The following is a 26,690-nucleotide window of genomic DNA, read 5'->3' as shown; positions in this document are numbered from 1 at the left end:
TTATTGTATACATGTTATTCCCTTGTTTTTTATGAGCACAGCTGGTAAATAAAAGTATGGAGGTTTGTGGTCTTTGCATTAAATCATGATCTTGTAAGTCTCAAACTTAAGATACACTCTAGAGGCTAATTTGATGCAAATGTACTGGATCTGATATAATTGAGGCTACTTTTCTAAATCATGATGTTCTAAAATCAACCCGCTTTGATAAACTGGGATTCTTCTTTATTGTATATACTATCTGGATTCAAATTTTTTACACACTACTTTCTATTGACAGGGTATTTTCTTGTAAACGACAGCTAAAAAAAAAAAAAAAGAAAAAAAGAAAAAAAAGAAATACATTTATCATTTGAATGACATAAAGATGCCTGTGAGTCCTATTTCATTCTGACATTTGAGCCACATCTCTACCCCACACAAACATCCACACACACCTCATTGAGACTAGCCACTGCAAAGTGTCTCAGATTAATACAATTAACATGCCAAAAGACAGATGTTAATGGCTGGTTTGCTTTTGCTGACGTTTCGTAGCATATTATTACCTCGGTCCAGATGTCAGTGGGGGAGAGACACTCCCATTGCTCATCTTTTTCTCTCCCGTTCTCTCTCTGTCTGTTTGTTCTCTAGCCTATTGTTTGCCCTGGTGTTCTTCCTCTGTAATGATATTTAGAAACCTATACGCCTACATCTGAATTTTTCCACAGAGTGCAGCATTCAAGATATTATCCACTGAATTAGGACATTAGTTTTTCTCTGGCCTTGTGTATTCATGTGCGTCTATATACCTCAGAGTAGTTTCTGAGAGTTCCTCATTTTGTGCTTTCTATATTCTGTCTGATAGAGTTCATTTGATCTTCAGTGCTATTAAGCACAGGTTTTTTTTATTATTATTATTATTTGAGGGTCCCTATGCAGTGGAAAATCACCCCTACACATTGATCCAGGGTACCTGTGGAAGTGAAGCATAATGAATTCATAGTATTAATCACTAAACATACTTATTTATCAAGCATTTATTACATATCTAAGTGTGAATGCAGTTCTGTTTAAAAGTGGGTTCTGTAAGGGATTGTATGTATTTTTATTTTTTTTTAATTCAACAATAATACATTAAATTGTAAGGATATGTGTGTGTGTGTATATATATATATATACATATATATATACACACACACACACACGCACACACACACACACACACACACACACACACACACACATAGATAGAATATCATCAAAAAGTCCATTCAAATATCACTAATTCCATTCAAAAAGTGAAACTTATACATTATATTCTTTCATATATCAAAATGAATAGGTTTGTCGCATTCCTTGTGTCAGTCCACTTTTGAACAACAGACAGCATCAGAAGTGTCTCGCTTCAAAAAGGACTGTGCTGCTGCTGAGTAGTCCAAAGTTATGTTCTCTGATGAAAGTAAACTTTGAATTTCCTTTGGAAATCAGGGTCCCAGAGTCTGGAGGAAGAGAAGAGAGGCACACAATCCACTTTCCTTGGGGTCCGGTGTTTCCACAGTCAGTGATGGTTTGTGTTGCCATGTCATCTGCTGGTGTTGGTCCACTGTGTTTTCTGAGGTCCAAGGTCAACACAGCCGTATACCAGGAAGTTTTAGAGAACTTCATGCTTCCAGCTGCTGACCAACTTTATGGAGATGCAGATTTCATTTTCCAACAGGACTTGGCACCTGCACACAGTGCCAAAGCTACTAGTACCTTGTTTAAGGACCATGGTATCCCTGTTCTTAACTGGCCAGCAAACTCGCCTGACCTTAACCCCATAAAAAATCTATGGGGTATTGTGAAGAGGAAGATGCGATATGTCAGACCCAACAAGGCAGAAGAACTGAAAGCCACTATCAGAGCATCCTGGGCTCTCATAATACCTGTGCAGTGCCAAAGACTGATTGACTCCATGCCACACCACATTGCTGAAGTAATTCAGGCAAAATGAGCCCCAACTAAGTATTGAGTGATGTACATGCTCATAATTTCATTTTCATACTTTTTAGTTGGCCAAGATTTCTAAAAATTAAATTTTTGCATTCTTGCATCCGAAGCATGGCAGTGAGTTAGAGGATGCAGTGTCTTGTTCCATACTCAGGGAATGTCTCGGGTTACTTGACTGTAACCCTGTTCCCTGCAAAAGCGGGACCGAAATGTTGCGCTCAATAGCGCTAATGGGAACAATATTTCTTCGACCGGTTGTCTAGCATGTTTGTCAAACACGCCAATAATTGCCTTAAATAACCTCGGCAGGTGACGTCATTGATAACGTGCACATGCAGGTTATAAATGGATGTGAAATGGACAGATCTTCAGGTTACCCCTTTGTCTGAAGAGACGTCCGGACACATCGACAGTGCGGCATTGAGGCACAGCATCACACACTTGCTGCAAGGGTGCACCTCTTGCTCAAGCCATTGAAGATGCAACCCCACTGGTTGAATGGGCACTAACTCCTAGAGGCGAAGTTTGACCACGCACCCAGTAGGCTAGGGCAATAGCAACCCTCACACAATGGGAAACTGTTTGCTTGGTGGCAGCCGCACTCCTTATTGCGGCCCCCACGGCATATGAAAAGCTGCTCTGACTTATGCCACTGGCTAGTGTTGTGGAAGTAAATCTGAAGAACACGTACTGGACACAGTAAGAGAAGTCTTTCCTACTCTAGTGTTGTAAATGGTGGAGGACAGCAATCTTTGAAAATGAGTAGGATGGACATCAAAATTATAGAACCTGACAAATATGTGTGTGGAGAGGACCAACCTGCCGCATCACACACTTGAGCAGTAGCATCCCTCACCTAATGTGAAACCACCTAACGCAGACACGGATGCACACATTGTCTAAACACTTGCTAGTAGTCATGATAGACAGGGAAAGATCACTGTGGCGAGTGGGGCGGGGCCGAGAGGCGTGGGAACGAGGAGTGAGGCCAGGTGTAGTGATTGGAGATGAGCTACACCTGAGCCCCACCGCTAGTATCGAGTCCCACGTAGGAGATGGAAGGATATAAAACTGGAGCGACGACCGTGAAGGACGAGAGAGGACCAGGCCTGGGATATTATTTTATGTTTTGGCTTTTATTTGTGCGCGTCAGTCGCCGTGAGGGGCTGACGCGCTGTTTTGTATTTACTTTGAATATTAAAGTGTTTTTGATTGTGCGCCGGTTCCCGCCTCCTTCTTCCCGATGAATATGGAGATTTGTTTGAATTATTACAGTGGTGCCGAAGCCCGGGAGAAGGAGGGACGCGCTGCTGAAGATCCCTCGCCGCTGTGGTGAATCCGCGGTGCCCTCGAGCAGGCGAGGTATGTGCCGCCAGGGACGCTCGAGGCGGTGGGCTGGAGCGAGTTGCCGGGGACGGGCGAGCTCGCTGCCGACCGCCCACGACAAGGAGGGGCGGCTGCCGTCCGTGAGGGAGCGGAGGAGTCGGCGCCGTTCGCCAGGGGGCCGGAGCCTGCCGCCTCCGTGACGGAATCCGGAGGGGCAGGGAACGGGGGACTCCTGCCGCTGCCCAAAATCGGAGGAGCCGTCGCCGTCCATCGGGCGGCGGAGGAGTGTCGCGCCGTCCGCCGAGGGGCGTCCAGTGCCACCGCCAGACACCGCGGAGGAGATCACCCAGCTGGTGGAGGGCCGAGCAGCAGTGCGTCTGGGAACCGGATTTTTTTTTTTTTTCCTCTCTCCCCTCTCTCGTCCTTGTCGCTCCTCCTTCCATCTCCTTTTCTCTCGCCTCGTCTGTCCTACCCCCAGGTTCCTGCAGGTCCCCGTGAGCGGTCCCCCCCGGAGGGAAGGGGGGGGGGGGGAGTAGAGCGCAGTCTCGAGGGTACCCCCCGGCCTGCGAGGGGCGATGGGGGTATGTGGCGAGTGGGGCGGGGCCGAGAGGCGTGGGAACGAGGAGTGAGGCCAGGTGTAGTGATTGAAGATGAGCTGCACCTGCGCCCCACCGCTAGTATCGAGTCCCACGTAGGAGATGGAAGGATATAAAACTGGAGTGACGACCGTGAAGGACGAGAGAGGACCAGGCCTGGGACATTATTTTATGTGTTTGCTTTTTATTTATGCGCACCAGTCGTCCGTGAGGGGCTGGTGCGCCGTTTTGTATTTACTTTGGATTATTAAAATGCTTTTTGATTGTGCGCCGGTTCCCGCCTCCTTCTTCCCGATGAATATGGAGATTTGTTTATTACAATCACTCTTACCAGTTCTTTCAGATGCACTCTTCAAACGGAATAGTCAGTGAAGACGAATAAAGGAATGACGTGTTCTCCCGGTGCCTGTTTATAGTCGCGCCAGTAGTGACGTCAGAGGCTGTCGCCGGACAACTCGTTGGTGTTTTTTCAATGTGTGCTTCAGGCACGGGTCACGACGAGGAGTTCCCCATAGCGCCCCATAGCGCCTAGAGGACGCAGTTGGAAGTTCCCTTGAAGTATTCATATCCGCATCCGGAACAGTTTAAATTTAGCTCAGGAGCATTCATTTTGCTTTTTAATGTTGTGAATTTAATTGAATGGGTATGATTTGGAAAGTCAAACATGCCTTAATAAAAGGTCTTACCACTTATAATGTATATAAGAGCCAAAGCAAGCACTGAGGTCAGAATAACTATCCATAAAGCTCAGAAACAGGTTTCCATCAAGCCACACATCTGGGGAAGAGTTCAGGAAACAATTCTGCTTCATTTAAGGATTACAGAAACATTTAGTCTTTGTTGCTCTTAACGGAAGAAGTTTGACACAACCAGGTCTCTTCCTAGAGCTGGCCTTCTGGTCAAACAGAGCAACTGATGGAGAAAGGCTTTGGTTAGTGTGGTGACCAAGAACCTGATAGTCACTCTAGTTGAGCTCCATGATCATATGTGGAGATATGTGTCTTTATGGCGGTGTGGCCAAACTAAATTCTCTCTTCAGTTAAGATTCATGAAAACACTTGGAATTAAAATAAAACACATAAAGGACCCTCCGACTCTGAGAAACAAGATTATCTGTCTAATGAACCTCAATTCTAAGCATCATGTTTGAAGAAACACGGTCTGCTCATCACCTGCAGAGTCCAGAGCATTCAGAATCTCAGACTGGGAAGAAGGTTTCATCTTCCAACAGAACAGTGATCCTAATCGCACAGCAAGAGTGGATTAAAGACAACTCTGTTGATGTCCTAGAGTGGCCCAGCCACAGACTGAACTCGAACCCAATCAAATATTTCTAGAGAAATCTGAAAATGTATATCTGCCCCCATCCAACCTGAAAGAGCTTGAGAGGTGAAGAGATGAGGAGAATAATTGCAGATAATTGCCAAATGCTAATGAGCAAAGCTTGTTTTATGAATACTTATGCAAAGCATAGCATTTTTTTTTTTTTTTTTTGATTTGTAATAAATTTACGATGTTGTGACAATTCTGTTTTTCCTTTTTAAGCATAGCTTGATGTGGAAAAAAGTAATTTAAAGAAGTTTTTTTTTTTTTTTTTATAAGGGAGCAACATAAGGGGTATGAATACTTCTGCTCTGTTTACCCCATTTTCCCTAGTTGTTATGGTGGCTAATTCTGGTGCTGTATTAGAAATCTGCTTAACTGAAAGAGAGTGATATAATAGTATTTAGAATGAAAGGCCAATTTGGTTTATACATCACAATAGCTCATTAGTTAAGTTTACTGGTAAGGAATCGTTCTCATCCTCTCCTGGATCACTTTGCACTGCTTCTACTGTACGAATATGCTTAACAGGTGTTTGAATGAAAACTCTTTCACCGGGGCACTCCTTCGTTAAACATAATGTTTTTTGGAAGCATTACTCTATTATGTGAGTGTATTGCACTGTCAAACTCCAGCCTAATTGGAGTTAGGCAGGGGTGCAAAGAGTGAACCCACAGACATTGATAAGATCAGACAAAATATGCACATGTAGGCGAAACTCTCCTTAGAGCGTAGTTGCTCATCTGATGCGTGATGTTGGATATTTTTAATCTTAAAGTGTGAGCCTGATTCCTTCACAGCAGCACTCAACACTAGTGTTCTGTAAAATATCCCCATCCCTGTGTAGAATTGCATCAGTTTGTTGATAACAGCATGTGGAACAAGATTAGGCTCCTTATTAGTGACTACAGAGTGATGCCTCAACCTGCAGTTCCGACTTTGCCTGAGGCAGTACAGCCTCAGACACGCACACATACTCACACAGACACATATGCAAACAAACTACTGTAAGATTTAGGGAGCATTCGGGTGCTCCGTGCAGATACTGGAATCCAGCCTGAAGTGAAAATTTTCAGGCTATTAATACCTCCACATTCTCCTGTTACCCTTGTGTTATGGAAAATTATATTTTGATCATACCAGGGAAGTCAAGCAAGATTGTTGTTTATACAATAGTTCATACATATCAAATTTTGTTTATCCTTAAAGGTAAGAATGCTAAGGTACAATACTCATTAGGGGCTGCTGATTAAAAAAAGATCTGAATATATTAGGAATGCAGGAAGAGTGTTGCTCTGATAGGTTACTGTGAATAAAATAGTAAACTGAACTATAAAGTTGTAGAACAGGGCTAAAAAAGTTTATAGAACCATTGGCTCCTTAAATGGGACATTTAACAACAAAATTAAGTAGCTGCTTAATGTTTTTTCACAAATTCAGTGAATCTCTTAAAGCCCTGATTGCCCGAGTGAATCGGAAACCATTTTGTGAATAGTTTGGACTAACACATTATTTTATAAAGAATTGGTTATTAAGGTCATATGCTTGTGTATCACACTTCACACATCATGGCTACTACTCTGTGCAATGTTTATACACTTTATATGTTTTTTTATACTGTACACACTGTATTTACTTTTGACCTACACCTAAACCAACCCCTCATAGAAAACTACTGCCAATTTTTATTTTCATTTCATAAAATACTATTTAGGAAGGGTTTTCCTTTTCTTTCTTTTTTTAAAGCCTTTTGAATTATAGGGAAGTGTCCCTGTAATCTTACGTCATAGTACCCATTTCACTATACACATTTGTGTCCTCATAAACCATATACTGTATACCAGAATATGTGTGTGTGTGTTTGCGCGCAAAATGGAGTTAAAACAATAACATTATTCTGTCAAATCATATACCGGGGTTTTTTGTTGTTTTTTTTTTACTTCGAATTTCACAATATTTGTGAAATTTTCTGAGAATTTTTGAGGGAAATTTTTTTTGTACACCAATTTGAAGTTTACAGTATGTCCTAAATCTTCAAGAATGACACACAAAACAACAATCTGCCCTCTTACAACATGATCAATGCAACAAAATCATGGAGCAGGAGAATATGGATTGTGGATCTAAACATAGATATAATGAGATGGTTCACCAGACATGCAGGCTCTTATACAACCCCTCCAACCCACCCACATATCCACAAACACTGATTTCTTTTTACCAATGGAGGACATCAGATCCTTACAAACAGCACATGGGTGGTCACGACATACTGTATCGATTTATTCTTCCACTTCAGCATTCAATTAGATAGTATCTTTTGCCTCCTTTCCTCTTTCTCTGTCTCATCCTCTCTCTTTCACTAGGATCACCTCCATCTATGCTGTGTGTGAGAAGCATAGTTGAAAATCTGGGATTGAGCAGAGACAGTCAAAACAATGCAAGCCAGCCAAACTCTCGTAATCTCACTCCATGGCAGATGGCAAAGTGTAACCTATGGCCTTGACAGATTGCTGTCTCTCATCACCCTTCCAGAGCAATCTCTCGGTCCAAATGAGAGAGGAAGGGAGAGTGAGAGAGAGCAATGTCGGTCCAAATAGTGAAAATTACAAATGCAGCATGATATGCCAACTGGGGAGTGCAGTGACTACAGGCAGGCAGTATGACTCCATAATTTATATTCGGATATGAAAAAGAGATGGATGCAAAACTCGGGTCTATCAAAGAAGAGAATAATTCCAACAATGAGGCTCAAAACGTGAGAAGGAAAACAAGTCCTTTTGGCAAGCTGGTAATTATAAACCAGCCCTGCTGATGAATTGTCATCTATAATTCAGTGGTTAGAGGAAGAGACTAGCTTTAATTAGCGACATAGCACCATAGCCTAACCTTCCAGCTCTTTTGTAACGATGGGATGCTTTTGGGCCAACATGACACCGCTGGCATTTCAGCTCCTCTGGGGAAAGACCAATTACAAACAATGACAGTGCCCTACATGGTTCAATTGAGATATTATTTAATTGTCTGAAGTATGAAGTTCTGGGAGGAAGTGTGATTATGGGGATGGAGATAATGATTGATTAAGAAGATGAAAACAACAACCTGCAACTATCTGAGAACTCATAATATACTCTAAACATGCAGCCTGGCATGTTTTCCCATTAAAAAAAAAGTGCAAATGGTTTCATGATTTCTAGTTCTGATTTTGCATGAAAAGTCTGCTCACATTCCCTACTTCTCCCACAATTCTTTTATTTTATTTTGTGCTTTATATGCTAGGAATTAAAAATTTGATTGTTATTATCATTGTGGTACTAGATGCAAGTCTACATGTTCTATTCAAGAACCTTCGCCAGGACACCATTTGAAATAAGGATCATATGAAGTTCATGTTTTTTCTAATGCTACATAAATCACATGTTTTGTGGGCCCTGGGAAAAGTGGCCAATTAACCCAGATGTGCTGCCACAGTTCTTGAGAGCGTTTCACGAGACATGGACATTGATCAGATTTCAAGAGTTGGAAAGGAGAAAGGGGGTTATTAACGGGACAGCAACATTATCAGTACAAGTTCTTATTGCTAATTTTGCCCACATGCTCATTTCCCTGTTTGCCCATTTAGAGGAACAGAGAACTTTATACTGCTGTGTGTGCATGTGAAACAGTGAGAGACATCTTCTTTAAGCTGTCAACATTTTCAGTGAATTGAAATACAATTATATATATATATATATATATATATATATATATATATATATGTTAAACAAGCTGTACCCATAATACTACTACTACTACTACTACTACTACTACTACTACTACTACTAATAATAATAATAATAATTATAATAATAATAATAATAATAATAACAGAATAAAAAAAAGGGAATAAGAATGGCTTTCATTATTTTTTAGTTATCTAATCTCTCTTATTTCCATCCTCCTTTCTTTCAGCTTTAAGACTGACTCAGGATCTCTTCTGATAAATATTAAACGATATTTCTGGAAATGAAATGTTTAGAAATAGGGAGATGAACCCATTAACATCTCTAAAGAGAGTATGGCACCCTAATTAACAAAGTAATGACATAAAAAAGAAAGAAAAATAAGTTTCATATCTGCCGCTCTGTCACAGAGGGCCTAATACACACATAATAAAGCATTCCTCCTCTTCATTGTCACTCACTGTTTGAGGCTAATTGGATTTTGATAATGAGTCACATTACGTCAATGGGACAGTTCCTGATTCCAGTTTATTTCAGCGCAAATGACTAGTCTATCTCAGGGATTTGTAATGGATTCCATGCAAAAGAAAGAGGCTATTTAACCAGATTAGGAAATGGGAAGGAGATGACCATACACATTTTTATCAACATTACATTGCAATAGGGAAAATCAATTAGAATACTATTTTGTTTAAAGTACTGTTGACTACAAATTAAGCTCTGTCGACAGCATTTGTGGCATAATTGTGATTACCACTGACAATTGTTGATTTATTTTAGCAAAATCATTGTCATTGTATAGTGAGGCACTTAGCATGGACACAGAGGGCCAAGCAATGAACATAAAGCACATAAACATATGCAAATATTTGCATAATATAACCTTAGATTAGTAATATTTGTCCTTGAGGTATTACTATGGACCATTTAGGTGTAAACAGGTTGCAGATATATCCCTTTGATGGTACTGCCCCAGTGACAAGCCGTTAAGGCAATCTTAAATTACAATTTCTATTAATAAAGTTTTCCTTTTACTGAACCTGGAACATTTGTTTAAAAATAGAAAAACAATAATCAATAAGATAAACTTTTGAGCAAAGTTTTGCTTAGAAAACTTGCATATTTTATATTTGCTGTGGAGCTGTTATACTGGAATAATAATTTATTCTGAATTATAAACCTCCTATTGAAGTTTAATCGCATTCATACTTGATTTTCTGTTAATCATGCATGCCAAAACTCATTGTTGTTTAAACAGTCTTCAAGGTTTTGTTAGAGAGATTAATTTACAAATCCTCCACTGAAAAACAGAACCTGATTGGGAATGCACACATCAGCGGATTCGTGATGGATGCGAGTGAGAGCCAAACGCTAATCGATTTAAACTTCAGTCCTTTCATTCGTACAACACTCATTATCAGTCAGGCCATTCCCATAATACATTACTCTTCGAGAATGATCTGGCAATGTCAGCAACATAAATCATACCTGACTCTGTCTTGTTCAATCAACCGCTGTTTGTTTATTATCAACAGATCTGTCATGAGAAGCATAGCACATAAAAACCAGCAAACGCAGAACTTCATCAACACAACGACTGTACTTCCAAGGAGAAATTCTAGGCAAATGTTAGGTTTTCCACTCAATGTCAATTGTTATGAAGTCTTTTCAAGGCCTTACAAGGGCCTGATCAAAGCTGAGATCCTGCAAAAAACAAGTTGTGTTAAAAAAATATTGTTTATTCGTTAGCGGAAGGGATGACTGTTGCATCATTGCCAACGTGTTATATAATTACATACACTACAGTTCAAAAGTTTGAGAAAAAAAAAAAAAAAAATTCTAAAGCTACTTTTGACAATATCTTTTCATGGTTTTCTCAGTTAACACAACCATGGCATAAAAGATTTCTCAAAGAGCCTCTTTCAGCTGGAGGGATTGAAGATGATGAAAAATGTCAGTAAGTGTGAGTGAATGTGTGCCTGTGTTTTGGCAAGAGTGAGGAGCTATTGCAGGGTGTCTTCCATCTTTTATGAGTTTTACCAGGTGAGAGAGCAGCCCAAAGGCTTGACCTTGACACACACTCTAACCCATCTTTTATCTCTCCCAGTTCCACACATAAACAAACATGCACATGTGCACACACCTAGCCTAGACTTGGTTTCTGCAGTGCTGCAGCATCACATTACTCTTAGAAAGAGTGTGGATCTCTTTTTTTCTTGTTCAACAGATTGTAAAACATACTCTAAGCCAGCAGTCAGGCTATATATATATATATATATATATATATATATATATATATATATATATATATATATATATATATATATATATATATATATATATATATATATAATAAAAAAGAGAATATTATGGAAAAAGTCTTGATTATGAGTTTTTTTTCAGTTATTCTGATGGTTACAACTTGCAGCTTAGGAAAATAAAATAAAAAATCAGTATCTAAAAAATTTGAATATTCCACTTTGAGCTTGATTAGTTTGATTAATTTTGAGTATAAATACTGGGTACCTCTTGGGCTAGTTTAGAACATGGGAAAGACTACTGACTTGACAGTTGTCCAGAAGATAATCATTGACACTCTCCACAAGGAGAGTCAGTCCAGACGTCTTCAGAAAAGGTCACATTCCAAGAACCAAGCCATTCCTTAACCATTCCTTAACCAGAAAAACAAAACAAAAAAAAACACGTCATTTCACCTGGGTAAAAGAGAAAAAGAACTGGACTGTTACTGTTACTGTTCTTGTTCTTTTTTCAGATGAAAGTACATTTAGCATTTCATTTTGAAATCAAGGTCTGGAGTCTGGAGGAAGACTGGACAGGCACAGAATCCAAAGTCCAGTGTGAATTTTCCGAAGTCAGTGATGGTTTTGTGATCCATGACATCTGCTGGTGTTTGTCCACTGTGTTTTATCAAGTCCAAAGTCAATGCAGCCATCTACCAGGAGATTTTGGAGTACTTTATGCTTCCATCTGCGGACAAGCTTTAGGGAGATGTTGATTTAATTTGCAGCAGGACATTAGCACCTGCCCACAGTGCCAAAACCACTTCCAAGTGGTTTAATGACCATGATAGTACTGTGCTTGATTGGCCAGCCAACTCACCTGACCTGAACCTCACAGAGAATCTATGGGGTATTGTGAAGAGGAAGATAAGTAACATCTGACAAACAATACAGAGGAGCTGAAGTTCAGCAGTGCCACAGGCTGATCGCCTCAATGACACGCCGCACTGAAACGCCGCACTGAAACAGTAATTTGTGCAAAAAGAGCCCCAACCAAGTACTGAGTGCATAACTAAACCTGCTTTGGAGATCTTGAACATTGCTATTTTGTAAATATATATATATATATATATATATATATATATATATATATATATATATATATATATATATATATATATATTTCATTTGTGTGCAATGACTATAATATGTAGAATATAAGAATGTTTACTTTTATTAATTAAATTCCAATACATAAAGAACTTTTCCATGATATACATTTTTTTTTTGAGATCCACCTGTATAACACCATTTTTTTCATACCTGATGCACATAATATCTCCCTCTTTCTCATGCCAACTTCTCACAAACCTCAACATCAACCATGAGCAATTTAAATAATACTCAAAGACCAGCTCACACTTTTCGAAATTACACACACATCCCAACAGTGAACTTAAAAATAGTCTGTACTCATGATAATGAGGAGGCAAGGAAATAATTTGCACATGAAGGTGGAATATAAATCACGATACAATATTTTGCTGACACCTTCTCATTTCCACTGGGCTGTTCTGTTTATTTCCTGTGAAATCCAGGAAACTTAAGGGCTATTCAATTATTATTTGTGTGAACTGTACCCAGAGGTGGGTAGAGTACCCAAAAACTTTACTCAAGTAAAAGTAAAAGTAATTCTAGAAATATTTACTCAAGTAAAAGTAAAAGTACTAGTCTTGAATAGTTACTTGAGTAAGAGTAAAAGAGTATCGGATAAAAAATCTACTCAAGTAGTTAGTTACTAGTTACTTTGGGTCATATATACGGAGCCTTTTTTTATATAGATATATAGACAAAAAATGTATGTAATGTATGTGTGTGTGTATAAATGTATATATTTCATCAGCCTTTAATCCAATTTATGTAATTTATTATAAAACCCTGTCTGTTTATTTAAGTAACAAATATAGGTGTCATGCCATAACATATTTTTAATACGACTGACTTTATTTTAAATGTGAATTTAACATTGAAAGTCAATGTGATATAAATATTGCTACTAATCTTTCATTGTTCAGAAAGAGAGCAAATAACATTTACATTATTAAACATAATTTTCACTGACAGTCTAGATTTCATTCACTCTCAGAAACTACCATTAAAATCACTGAAACTGTTAACACTGTGAAATCAATATCTTAATTATAGATTCGTACACACATCTGCACTTTGTTGTTTCTGACGAGAGAATTCGGCAGAAAGAGGTATTCAGTAAGTGAGCGAGTGAAGGAAGTGCCGGCATTTCAGCGATGACTCATCGGAACACCTCTGATTGGCCTGATTGCATTCAAAAGCTCAATAGAACCGTGTGTGATTGGTTAATGCGCAGCGCTGTAAAAACGCGTCTGTCTATGGCTCAGCGCCAGCAAGCGATCACAGATCTGAATTTAGCAGCTGATGATATGACTTGCTGAACGTACTCGCACTGGTGTGATTGTATTAAAATTAATAAAATCTTAATCGGCTATTCTTTGTCTTTTGGAAGCTGCATTCAACCTGTTATAAGCCACACACGTACAACAAACTAATGTCACAGTGGTATCGTGTACTGTAATCGAATGTAGCCCAAGTTATTACCCAGACAGAACACATACGTTGTGCCGATGTCGAGCCGACCTATAAAATTCCATCGGGACGATATCGCTCAGGGAGCGTTTGCTAATAGGCAAGATGTCTCGGCGACGTCGGCCTCTGATCGGAAATGCTCTCCGGCCGATGCTGCGACGATAAATCCCGGCCGCTCTGCGTGGACGCGCTTCACCGGCGTTTTGCTCATCGTTACGGACCACCCGCGGCTACCGCCGCTGGTTTATAATAAAACAATACACACCACTCTCAAGAACAGACGCAACTTTATTAATATTTTCATTTATTTCATATTACATGTACAAATACAATAACATTTACCAGATGCTTTGATCAAAAGTGAATAATTCGGGATTATTTGTAGTCTTTTGAACATTAACCATGATTTTACTACAGCTTTTGCAGTAAAACCATAGAAAAAACTAAATCAACCATAGTTTTACTACAATCACCATGAATTTACTACAGCTTTTGCAGTAAACCCATAGTAAAAACAAAAATAACCATTACTACAGTACTTGCATGGTTAAATGTTGTATGAGTATAGCACCTTTTGACAATACTTATTTCAAAGTAGGTTTACAGGAAATGCATGTTTCAAGGTTACAGTTTAAAAAGCCAGAGATGACTGAGACTCACTGGGAAGACCATCTAGTTCATAATAAAAAGTCATGGAGTTCAGTGCTGTCAGCATCGCATGAGAACTTTATGCCAAGAACTTTTTAAAAAGAGTTACATAAACACAAAATAAAACCAGGCAAACAATACTAATTAAGCAATTAAAATGTTTTAAATTGCATGATAAAAGTTCAAAAATATTTTCTGATAAAATCTTACTAAACAAGTCTCTAGTTTTGTATTCAGTTAACATTAACATTATCTTTCAACGTTTTTAAAGTGATGCTTACAAATAAAAGGGGACATGTAGGTCCACATAACTCAGAGAGTAAATATTGTTCATTTACAGATATAAGAGACGTTACAATAAAGCAGTTTGAAAATAATCAAATTTACCCTCATAGGCAAAATAAGGATAATATTTGTTTTGTGTGTTCATGTACAGTTGTCGTCTGTAGTCTTTGTGAGCATTGGTGTCATCTGAAGTCTTCACAAGTGAGTTTGGATTCAGTCTGGAGCTGGTGTAATCTCTAGAAACCTTGAGATGGCGATCCTGAGATAGAAACAGGAAATAAAAAGGAGAAAGTTTAGAATAGCTGCTGCTGTTCATATTATTTCAGACAAAATATTATTTATTTAATCACATATAACTGGAGTGCATGGTTATTAGATGTGTTGTGTGAATACTAAACTATGTATTTTAATTTAATTTAAACAACAACAAAAAAAGTGTGTCCGAGCCCCAAATATTATTTGGAAGGCTATTTTCAAAGTAAAATACCAATAGGTTTTGCTTCCTTTAGTGGACTTTGATAAATTCTTGGTGTTAGAATTTAGTGACCTCACTACAGGCCATGCACCATAGATGCTGCTGCCTCAATTTGAGCTTATTTTGCTATATATATATATATATATATATGATTTAATCACAAGTAGGTTTAATAAACGCACATCCACTTCCAATTCACCAATCAATAAACAAAAATCGACACACTGCCACTAATGCTCTCAAAAATCAGTTTATTGATGAAGTGTTTCACGTGATTCCTGTAAATGTAATATTTGTGGAACAGGCATCTCTTTAGAATGGAATACACATTTCAGTAGGTGGAACATTATATTTGTAATTTATACTACCGTTAAAAGTTTGGGGTCAGTACGATTTTCTTTTTACGTCTTTGAGAAAAGTCTCTTCTGCTCAACAAGGCTGCCTTTATTTGATCAAAAGCAAGTAAAAAAACTGTAATATTGTGAAATATTACAATTTAACAACAGTTTTCTACGTGAATATATTGTGAAATGTAATTTATTTCAGTGATCTAAGCTAATTTTTATTACTCCAGTCTTCAGTGTCACATGATCCTTCAGAAATCATTCTGATTTGCTGCTCAATAAACATGTTCAATTATTATCACTGTCTTATCAATTATCAAAAGTTAAAACAGACATTTCTGTTTCAAACACTGTACTGTTTTAAAACTTTATTCATCAAAGAATCCTGAAAAAATGAAGTAACACAGCGGTTTTCAACACTGATAATAGTCAGAAATGTTTCTTCAGAAGCAAATCAGAATATAAGAATGATTTCTGAAGATCATGTGACACTGAAGACAGGAGTAATTATGCTGAAAATACAGCTTTACCATCACAGGAATAAATTACTTCTCTAAATATATTCAAATAGAAAACTATTATTTTAAATTGTAGTGAACTGTTTTCATTTCATATATTAAACTGTGGTTGCCATAAAAGACTTTCAAAAACACAAAAAACCATACCTTCCCAAACTTATGATACAGTTGTGTATGTTCAAGATTGTACTTACTGTTCCTGCAGTTTATAGCATCTTGGAGATGTTGTCTGACAGCAGCGGTGGGCCGTCAGGGTGAGCAGGGCTCTGCTGGCCCTATAAAAAACAAAATTGTGTGAAAAAAGCTTTTAAAGACTATTTTGCTATCATTTACATTTGTGTAATGTTCACAAATTGCTTGTGATTAGTTTAGTTGAGGTTGACCTGGAATATCCTACATTAAAAAAGTCTATGGCCAGCACAACAGATTGTGCTACCCTTTTGATGAAAGAAGTCACATCTGATTTGTTACAAGCATTAATGACAGAATCATCAGCCAATCAAATTTTGACATTCAATGACAGCACACCCTCTGGGTCTAGAGACGTGCCCAGTGCTACCCCCAGCGTTAGACTGCCCTTTTAGTCAGGGATTTCCAAAGTACGAAAGTGAAATTAAATGAAAAGAAAATACAGCCTACAGACCTGGTTGCCAATGTACTAAAATGCTTTTTTAAGGTGCTATTTTGCAGACAAAAAGAGAATAACTGAGAAATGAAGACCTACAACTGAGAAAGGAAGACCTACACCTAAACTGAAGGCCAGCAACATTTTTATGCACCATTTCAAAGATTGCAACTACGCGTGCTATGAGTGGCTAACAGCTAACACCAAGCACAAGTTATTTTGTTTGCCGTGATTACTTTTTAATCTGAGTCAAGGGACATGAAAAGAGTTCTTTATTATTTGATGAGTATTGTATCATGCACATCGTTATAACAGAGGTCGACCGATTCATTGGTTTTGCTGGTTAATCGGCACCGATAGTTGATTTGTAGAACTATCGGTTATCTGCAAAATCCATGGAGATATTTCTCCGTGTTGCGTTTGTTTTGCCATGTGACACTGTGCGCTGCACAGAGTGGGAAACTTCAAACGCGAGTTTAAATGCAGCCGTTCACATAGTTTTCTATTAAATAACATTATATTAATCTCAAATCATTGTAAATTTACATAATGACTTCACCCTAGGCTATAAATTATGTATTGTGCATTTTACAGCAAAACGTTGGTCTTTCTGTGGCTCTAATACAGTCTGTATGCTTCATATAAAAAGCTGTAATACAGATTGCGCATTTTCTTTCCGTTTGCTCTTTTTTTTTTTACACTGAACTTTAAACACATATGCCACATAGTTCATTCCTGAAGCAAACTTATGTCCGTTTGGTGATTAAATAAACAGTTTTAGACTGCTGCTTGAATTGAATGTGACGCATCCGGTGTGTGTGATAACTGTGACTTCTCAAAGACGCTGCACATGATTAGATAATCATGCACTGTTCTAAAATAGCAGCAAATAAAATGTGACGCGTCCGGTGTGTAGGGTTGGGTATCGTTTGAATTTTATCGATTCCAATTCCGATTCTGCTTATTGATTCCTAGTTTCGATTCCAATAAGATAAAAAATCCAATATAAAAAAATTAAGTCAAACATTTAGATGTCAAACATGTTTCTGTCTTTTTCCAAAGCATTCTGTTACAGCTGAATAACATGAGCAAAAATCAGCAGCTTACAAAACACTGCAAGAAGAATTTTGCCTGTGCTTAAAAAAAAAAAAAATACCATAGCAAAAACAATTAATTAATAATAATATTAAAGTGTTAAAGACAAGTAACCAGTCAGTAGTAAGATATGAACAAACAAATCAATTAGCAATATCCTAAATACAACTAAACAAAATTTCAGGTACAGAAACTGTAATTAAAAGTTTAAAAACACTGCATAGTTTTCTTTTTATAAATAAAATAAAGATTAATCAATTAAAGTTATTAAATATATTCAGTCGAGATCAGTGAATGATTTTCTTTTGTTCTTTGATTAACATTAATGACAGACAGCGCGTTTATTAGGCTGTTGTCTCTTTAAACAAAAATACTGTACGTGTGTGTTTTCTTTCTCATCTGTTTACATTCATGTAAGACAAAAACGTTTGTGTTTATGATGATATACTGATGTAGTTTTCTGTATATTGGTCGACAAATATGAAAGAAGTCAGTTTCGGCTCGGAACAACCTTTTCTACAGTTGAAATACATGGAATGGTTTGAGAACAGACACAAACCCGGGAACCCGCAGCGTGACCGCAGACCGCTGCTCTCATTCAGTATCCATTTTGTTCAGTATTCATTTTAAAAACTATTGGTTTATAAATCGGTATCGGCCAGTGTGGTCCAAACTAGCTATTAGTATTAGTATTGGAAAAATCTACTATCGGTTGATATCTAGTTGATAATACTGTGGTGGTGTGTGGATGTCCAGAAAAAAAAAAAGACCAAATCAATACCGGTGGCTACTGGTGATACATTGAGGTCTAATGAAGCGAAATGATCGGTATTTAAGAGAAAATTAACACTACTTACAACAGTATTACCTTTAATCCATAGCCTGGGCAACCAGCTGTCAGCACGTTCACAACTGTCTATAGAAACTGTCTATAGAATGTGACTTCTCTGTCGCATGACAACAGATGCACGGGCGAGATACTGGAGCTGATGACGCTGTTTCCGGCGCAGCATCGTGATGTCTATCAGCCATCGGCGATGGACGATGGCATCGTCAATCAGGCCAACCCTAACCAGGATGACATAATTAAACAATTGTACACAACTGTTGTACACAGTTTATATAATTTATTAGCTAAACAAATGCACAGTTTCCACCAAGAAAATAATAGTTAAAGCAAGAGTACAGCACCAACTACTGTTACCCGGATGAGCCTGTGTTATTACATTTTACAGGTTGTTATCCAGGGATAACATGCATCGGAATGTCGCAACTGACCAATCAGAATCAAGTACCCACAGAGCCATGTAATAAAAGTAATTAGCTAATGGTAAACTAATCATTTACAAAACATGACTATGTGTTCATAGATGATTAATAAGTGATGTTAATATTTTTATCTATGTTCTGTAGATTAAGTTATAAATAACTTACAAAGCTTTCTGCACCCACAATCTAAAGTGTAAACTACTCATCAGTTGTAAATGTAAACTTTCCGGTTACAGGTTGGTTGATTTTGTGTGTGTGTGTGTGTGTGTGTGTATATATATATATATATATATATATATATATACACACACATACGCACACACAACTGAAAACCACAAAGTTTGTAAAACATTTACAACTGATGAGTAGTTTACACCTTAGATTGGGGGGTGCAGAAAGCTTTGTAAATGATTTATACTGTTTATTGAGATAATAATACAATGTTGACATTTCAATGATTTATAAGTGATTCATAATATATTAACTAGTAAATATTAAAAATTAAGGATCTGTTTGGTTTTTTTTTTTTGTGATTTTATTTTTTTTAAGATTGCTTATGAAAGATGTGTAAATCATATCATATTACTTAATCATTAGTGAATGTATATTCATGTCACTTGTAAATTATTTATAACTTAATCTACAGAACATAGATAAAAATATTAACATCATTTATTTCTATGAACACAGTCATGTTTTGTAAATAATTAGTTAATCATAATCTAATTACTTGTAAATGACTTTTAAAATGAATTTACAAAAAGTACACAAATTATTAGTATATCACTTATTAGGCGCTTATGAATGTTTTGTAAATGATTAGTTCATCATTAACTACTCGCTTAAAAGTGACTTACAACTGAACTTTATTATAAATTGTTACCAAAAAGTCACCCACACCTTGGAAGACCTGAGGGAAAGTAAATTAACAGCAAATTTTCATTTTGGGGTGAACTATCCCTTTAACCCACACTAATCTAGCCTACTGCTGAAGTTGTTGATCAGCCCCGTCATTGTTGTTGAGAGCCTGTGTGGGGCATAATATGTGCATTAAGGGGCGGTCACACTGCACTTTCCATTCCACTGACTTCCATTCATACGCATGCAAATGCGTCAGACCGGAAACCCAGGCTCATGCGAAAATTTTCGCATTTCGCTGCATTCGAAAGTTCAAGTTTGGTGAACTTTGACCTGCGAATTCGCATCACGTGAAGTCGTGGGACCAGTAGATGAATGATACGTCACTGCGTGACCTCTCTGTACAGAAATTTAAAAATGAAGTGCTAATTTTAGCCGTAGCGCAGCATCCTATTTTATATAATACATATTTAAAAGATAATTAAAAAAGAAGCTGCATGGTTCGCAGTGTCAATGGAAACAGGAACAGATGGCACATTTGAATGAGGACACGTTCTATATTTTTTTTATTGTTTAGTGTGTATATTTATAGAGAGAGAGAGACAGAGTGCAATATAATAAGACGCTTTCGACGCCATCACCAAAGACACAGTAAAAGCACAGATTAACCCATGTTGTGATAAGGGGAAACCGTTATATCTTGCTCCCGCCCATATTCGCAGCGGCGTCCGAAATAATTTTGCACGTTCAAAGGCTAGTGTGACCGCACCTTTACACATACGACTGAGTTAGCTGTAACAGAGATGTGTAAGATGTGTACAGGTATCTAACAGTTGTTTACTGAAGGCCCTGACTGAAACCCCACGGTACTTACTGTCTGACAGCAGGTTCACTCAGACTCTGCTCATCATCACTGAAAAATCCAGGAACAAAACAAGCAATCTGACACCGAGTCAACAATATTTACTCTGCAGTTCCAGGTTCATTAGAAGGAAACAAGCTAGAGTAGAGGTGAAATGGAGATAAAAGACAGAATAATATGTAACAATTATAATAACATGTAATATACATATTCTACTACTAAAAATATAATCTTAAAATAACATAATCTATATTTTTAGTTTTAGGTTGAGTGTGACTTACGTTATGATGTCAGGGACTTCTTAAAATTGGTGAAATTTATTCTGAAAAAGGCATATTCATGTTTTTCATGAGCTTCTTCAGGTCACCTGTATTTCTAAGTCAGAATCTCCCTTCAGAAATGTTGAAATCTTGGAGCTTCACTTCTGTTCTGTAGAGTTTCTTTCTGTCCTCCTGAAATCACAGAACAATTTGTATTAATATCTGTTTATCATGAAATATCGAAACTAATGTGAACTTGATTTCAGCCGATTACACTCTCACTGTAAGTGACGTCATCGATTCAGTAAATCAGCCTTTTCCAATAACATACTGACAAATCACCAGCAAAACATTCAAAGTGCCATCAAAATATCTCATACACACACGAAGATTTGATTAAAAGCCCAGTGTTTCATCAACAAGAGCTAAATCTATATAGTTAGCCTACCTGAAAACTGCTAAGATGCTAACGGACTTTTTCGAAGAAACTAAACCGTTTCTATAAAATAAATTTAATTGAAACATGTCAATAACAAGCAAGAAACGTGTCAGGAACATTTGTATGTAATATTTGTGTGATTTTAGCGACTAAACTTACCCAAAACAGTGTAAACTGCAGCGAGAGACGGAGATTACTGCTTGCCAGTAACGGTTTTTCTGTTGACGCCCCGTTTCCATGGCAACTCTGCTCCCCGCTCGCGCAGGACTCAAGAGTAACCCCAGAGTGCAGTCTGGACGATGGGGCGGGGCGACACTTCGAGGCGGAGCGACACGTGTCGCCCCGCCCATATTTGTTTTCCCCGCCTTTGACATTTTCCTCCGAGCCAGCAGGGGGCAGTTTGCGTTGAAACAAACAGAACGGTGGCAACTACAGCAGCAGAGTAATAACGCTATTCCGTTGATTGCTTGAGGTGAGTAAAGGTGGTTGTGTAAATATCTTATAATATGAAATGCGATGTTCGATCATTTATTTATCCATGGTACGTTCAATTTGAATAATTATTGTTAATAATTGTTATAAATTGCTCATTTTATTGTTCTTTGTGGATTGTAACAGTACACTCTGTACATGGCTTTAGTTCATAGGTTCGATTTTACAGAGGTATGGCATCACATTTGTCAAGTTATTTGAACAGACATGCATGATTTTTGTGTGTATATTATTATTATTATTATTTTTCAGGATGACATGATCAGGAGGTGGTGGTGTTCTGTTCTCCTGGACAGCTTTACTCCGCAAATGTATGTAGCTGTTTGAATGTTGCTACATGAAACATTACTCTGTACTATATCTAGCAATATACCTACCTCTTGACATTTGTTCTTTTAGAGCTCAACCACTGAGGGGAGGAACTTCACCATTCACCATGTCTTCAGGCAGAGTCCAGCAAAGCAGGTTATTTGTGCACATACATTCATTAAGAACTAATAATTACATATGTGTGTACATGCAGAGGTATTTTAGTTATTACAGCTACATAGTTGTTCAGATGTGAAATTGGTATTATGTACAAGTACTATATTGGTCAATACTGTGGATTATTTAATATATAACTATCAGTTAACATCAGCATCAAAGACATTTAAAAACATTTCAGCTTAATTCATTTTCAGACAGCAGCAAGTTTTTTAAATAACTTCTGTTTGCGATCTAATGTGGATTTTGTTCACCATATAAGATAGAAATATTTATATTCAATGTAAAAGATCTTCATGTGGATCATGCATACAAATATATACAAATATCTCACTGGATTATTACAATTAATGGCAAAATGAATGTGTGGAAATGTAAACTAATATATCCTACTGACACACAACAGCAAAATATATAAATAATTGGCTTAAAACAGTTTTTTTTCAATGTGAAAATACTAACACTAATACTTCTGCACAGTACTGTATATATTAACATTTTATTAGTGTTATTATAAAAGAATGAGTATGCAGTTGTGACAACAATCTATAGAGTTTTTAATGAGAGTTTGTTTAAAGCAAGGTTGTCTGTATTCAGTGTTTATATAATGTTTAATAACTTTTATATACATGTATAAATAAACCTATGTATGTTTTTGATTCAACAGCTTCCACTGGAAATCCTCAGGGAAGTTATTTTGTCGGCGGGTGACTCTGCATATTTGACACTTTCTCTGGTTTGCAGATGGTTTAGGGATGTGCTCCGAAGTTTTTCGGAAAGCGGCACAGTTTGCCCGGCTAGACAGTAAGATTTCCCCGTTTAATGCTCATTCTCCAATTGAATTTTGTAGTAGAAGGCTGTTAAACTTTTTTTGTATTATTATTATTATCTTTCATGTATTTTGTCTTTACACTATAAGTTGTGGCCAACTGGAAGAATTGTCCTCCTGTCTCCTGACCGGAACGAGTTCAGACGGATGTACAGCATCAGGGAACACTTGCAGTGCAGAGCCCTTTTCAAGTTTAACCCAGGGTACAGGGAAGAGACCGGCGTGGTGATCTTCTGGGCTTTTGTTTACACAGGATTTTGTTCCAAGGACTGTTTTTTTTTTTTTTTTTTTTTTTTTGCGGCATGAAACACATTTGTGTGTTAAGTTCATTGAAGGGAAATAGAGAATGGGCTGAGATCAACTGGTTTTGATTATTAATTGATGTAATTTAAAGTTAAACTTTGCACTGTATAATGTTTTAATAAAAAAGCTATGGAAAACACGTGCATGACAACAGGTTTCAGTCATTTACATCAGTCTATCATTCTTTAAGGTTTCTCATATTTGATGATAACATGATTTGCTATGCATTGCTCATAATGGATTCTTAGTGTAGCTGTGACAGGATTGTGAGGATTAATGAGGTTTTCAGTAGTGCAGTTCAGAAAACAAATAACAGAAAGTAACAAGTCTTTTTGGGCAAGTTCTTTAGAACCTGTATTGTTCCTTCCTTGCAAAAAGTAACCATGGATTTATTGTAGTAAAAATATTTGTTGGCACATTAATTACTGTGAGCTGTAATTATAAAAACACCATAGTTTTACTATAGTTACTGTAGCAGAACCATAGTAAATTTTCGTAGGGGCCAAGGGAATGTTCAGAATATTATTGGTGACGTTCAGAGACTGGTGACAATTTGTTACACACACGACACACACACACACACACATATATATATATATATATATATATATACACACACACATATATATATGTATGTATATATTATTTGAATATATAAATCAAGGTACTCCATGACTATCTACGTAACCATACTTCGCATAATATTGCCGTGTCATTTTCAAACCAGCGAGTAATGCCGAGGTAGCGTCTACACTACAGCCATTGAGGGAGTAGACCATTTATTTTTATTCTGTTCGTCGTAATCCAAAACTCTTTGTATTTATACGGGATGTTGTGGAAATGCAACAATAAATGCAAAAACACAACATGTATATTCACTTTTTAATTTTATTAAAAGTTTATTCATCTTAGTGTCTATTTCCGCATTCCAATCCTGCTAATAGCGTCATAATTCTCTATACCAATAAGCTGTAAAATCGTCACTCATCTGTACACCAATAAGCTCATCTTAATCATAAACCAATAACCGCTGAGGTGGGCGGGGCGACACGTGTCGCTCCGCCCCAACGTGTCGCCCCGCCCCATCGTCCAGACTGCACTCTGGGATACTTGGGACTCAACGAGCACACAGCATTTACACAAACAAACATCTAGAGTTAAAACATTACATTTATAATGTACAGTCTCATTCAATAATAAATTTAAAAATCATTTTGTTTTAATCAAATCGAAGATTTGATTAAAAGCCCAGAGTTTCATCAACAAGAGCTCAATCTATATAGTTAGCCTACCTGAAAACTGCTAAAATGATAACGGACTTTTCCGAAGACACTAAACCGTTTCTATAAAATAAATTTAATTGAAACATGTCAATAACAAGCAAGAAACGTGTCAGGAACATTTGTATATAATATTAGTGTGATTTTAGCGACTAAACTTACCCAAAACAGTGTAAACTGCAGCGAGAGACGGAGATTACTGCTTGCCAGTAACGGTTTTTGTGTTGATGCCCCGTTTCCATGGCAACTCTGCTCCCCGCTCGCGCAGGACTCAACGCACACACAGCATTTACACAAACATCTAGAGTTAAATCATTACATTTATAATGTACAGTCTCATTCAATAATAAATTTAAAAATCATTTTGTAGTTCAGAAGCAACAGCAACAATATCTCACCATATTATTTCACCGGATTATTTCTGAAAGCCTGTAAAAGAGTGAAAAACACAGTGAAAAAGCAGTCAGGACTTCTCTTTAATAACCCGCTTTTACATTTTCCCTCCGAGAAACTTCTGAAAACGCATTAAGGCGTAACATTAATGTTAAAAAAAATCGCTACCGTGACCGTTGGCTCAAAAAGTTAACGGTAACATTATTTGAAAATGAGCCAGACTCTTCAGCTGCCCATAGACTGTATAAAACACACCGGGTACCTTACTAGTATTTTTCAGTGTCACAGAATTAACAAAGTAGTATTTTTTGTCTAATTGAGCTGAAGTGAAATCGTAACGTTACCTCAGAGCCACAGATGTCGCTGGGATTATCCTCTTCTCTCTCTCTGGGTGGCTAAAAGAGACGAATACTGGGCACGCGCACACAGAGAAGCGCGGCATCGGCCCGCGGTCGTGAACCAACTCAGGGCCGACGATTGATGAGCTGGAGAACAGAGCACTGACCAAATTATATCGGCCTCCGCCAGGCCGATGTTTTATAGATGTTTTAGGTATAGAGGCCGACGTTTCGATATTGGGCCGACGTCGGCCAGACGTACATGTGCTGTCTGGGTACCTGTTAAACAGTAGACAGCACACGCGTTCATCTAATAAGGATGTCAATCGCAAGCAAATAATAGTCTTTGCAGATTAGCTTTCAATTCAGTGCAGTTCCATAGCCCCGTTTTCAACGCTGCTAATATTCTTAAACGTTACAACTCTGAGTGAACCGCTTCAGAGCTCAGCGCGTGCAGCATGGAACTGAACGACTCAATCAAACTGATTCATGAACCAATTCACTCGTTTGCCAATTGGTTTGATCAAGCCTTTGAACAGAGTTGACTCAAAAGAATGAATCATTCGCGAATGGGCATCGCTCATTGCCCAGAGAAAAGTAGACGGCGCGTTTGGAATAAACTGAAGCATTTATTGCATTAAGATAAAGTAACGAGAGGGGCGTCGCCCACAGTAACGAAGTAAAAGTACAGATTTTTCCCAAAAAATGTACTCAAGTAAGAGTATAAAGTACCCATCTTTAAATATACTCCGAAAAGTATTAGTTACCCCGAAAAATTACTCAAGTAAATGTAACGAAGTAAATGTAACTCGTTACTACCCAACTCTGACTGTACCTTTAAGAGGGAAGACCAAGAATTATGACCCTCCAAATCAGACAACTCCAAAGCTGGTTTGAGTTCTGCAATGAACAACACAGACATCAGTGGTTTTAATGAAATGAGCACTGTTTCATAAAAATGTGAAGTAAACAGGCAGGAGACAACAGAAACATGTATTTTCTAAAAATAACTAAAAACAAATCTCAAAAGAATGATGCTGCCCCATGTCTCTGGCTTTTAACATCTAAAAAAAAAAAAAAAAAAAAAAAAA

At 37.5% G+C, this 26,690-nt stretch overlaps 2 long non-coding RNA genes across 4 annotated transcripts; both read right to left on the bottom strand.

Annotated features, from left to right (window-relative positions):
- Nucleotides 1-14,834: 14,834 nt before the first annotated feature.
- On the bottom strand, nt 14,835-20,849 carry LOC113092101 (uncharacterized). Of its 2 annotated transcripts, none has more exons than XR_003287503.1 (4): nt 20,792-20,849; nt 18,648-18,858; nt 16,265-16,345; nt 14,835-14,992 (listed from the first exon to the last, which is right to left on the bottom strand). It is a non-coding gene; the product is annotated as an uncharacterized LOC113092101 (long non-coding RNA). The 2 variants fall into 2 exon arrangements; XR_003287504.1 differs by having other exon boundaries at nt 18,659-18,858.
- A 349-nt stretch (nt 20,850-21,198) lies between these two features.
- LOC113092099 (uncharacterized) lies at nt 21,199-25,898 on the bottom strand. Of its 2 annotated transcripts, none has more exons than XR_003287501.1 (4): nt 25,606-25,898; nt 25,267-25,297; nt 25,031-25,169; nt 21,199-21,231 (listed from the first exon to the last, which is right to left on the bottom strand). It is a non-coding gene; the product is annotated as an uncharacterized LOC113092099 (long non-coding RNA). The 2 variants fall into 2 exon arrangements; XR_003287500.1 differs by lacking the exon at nt 21,199-21,231 and adding an exon at nt 24,794-24,931.
- Between the last annotated feature and the right edge of the window lie 792 nt (nt 25,899-26,690).

The sequence above is a fragment of the Carassius auratus genome, unplaced genomic scaffold (assembly GCF_003368295.1).
Source record: "Carassius auratus strain Wakin unplaced genomic scaffold, ASM336829v1 scaf_tig00214472, whole genome shotgun sequence".
Classification (NCBI taxonomy): Eukaryota; Metazoa; Chordata; class Actinopteri; order Cypriniformes; family Cyprinidae; genus Carassius; species Carassius auratus.
The sequence above is the reverse complement of the archived record's forward strand: the minus strand, read 5'-3'. Positions and strand labels throughout refer to the sequence as shown.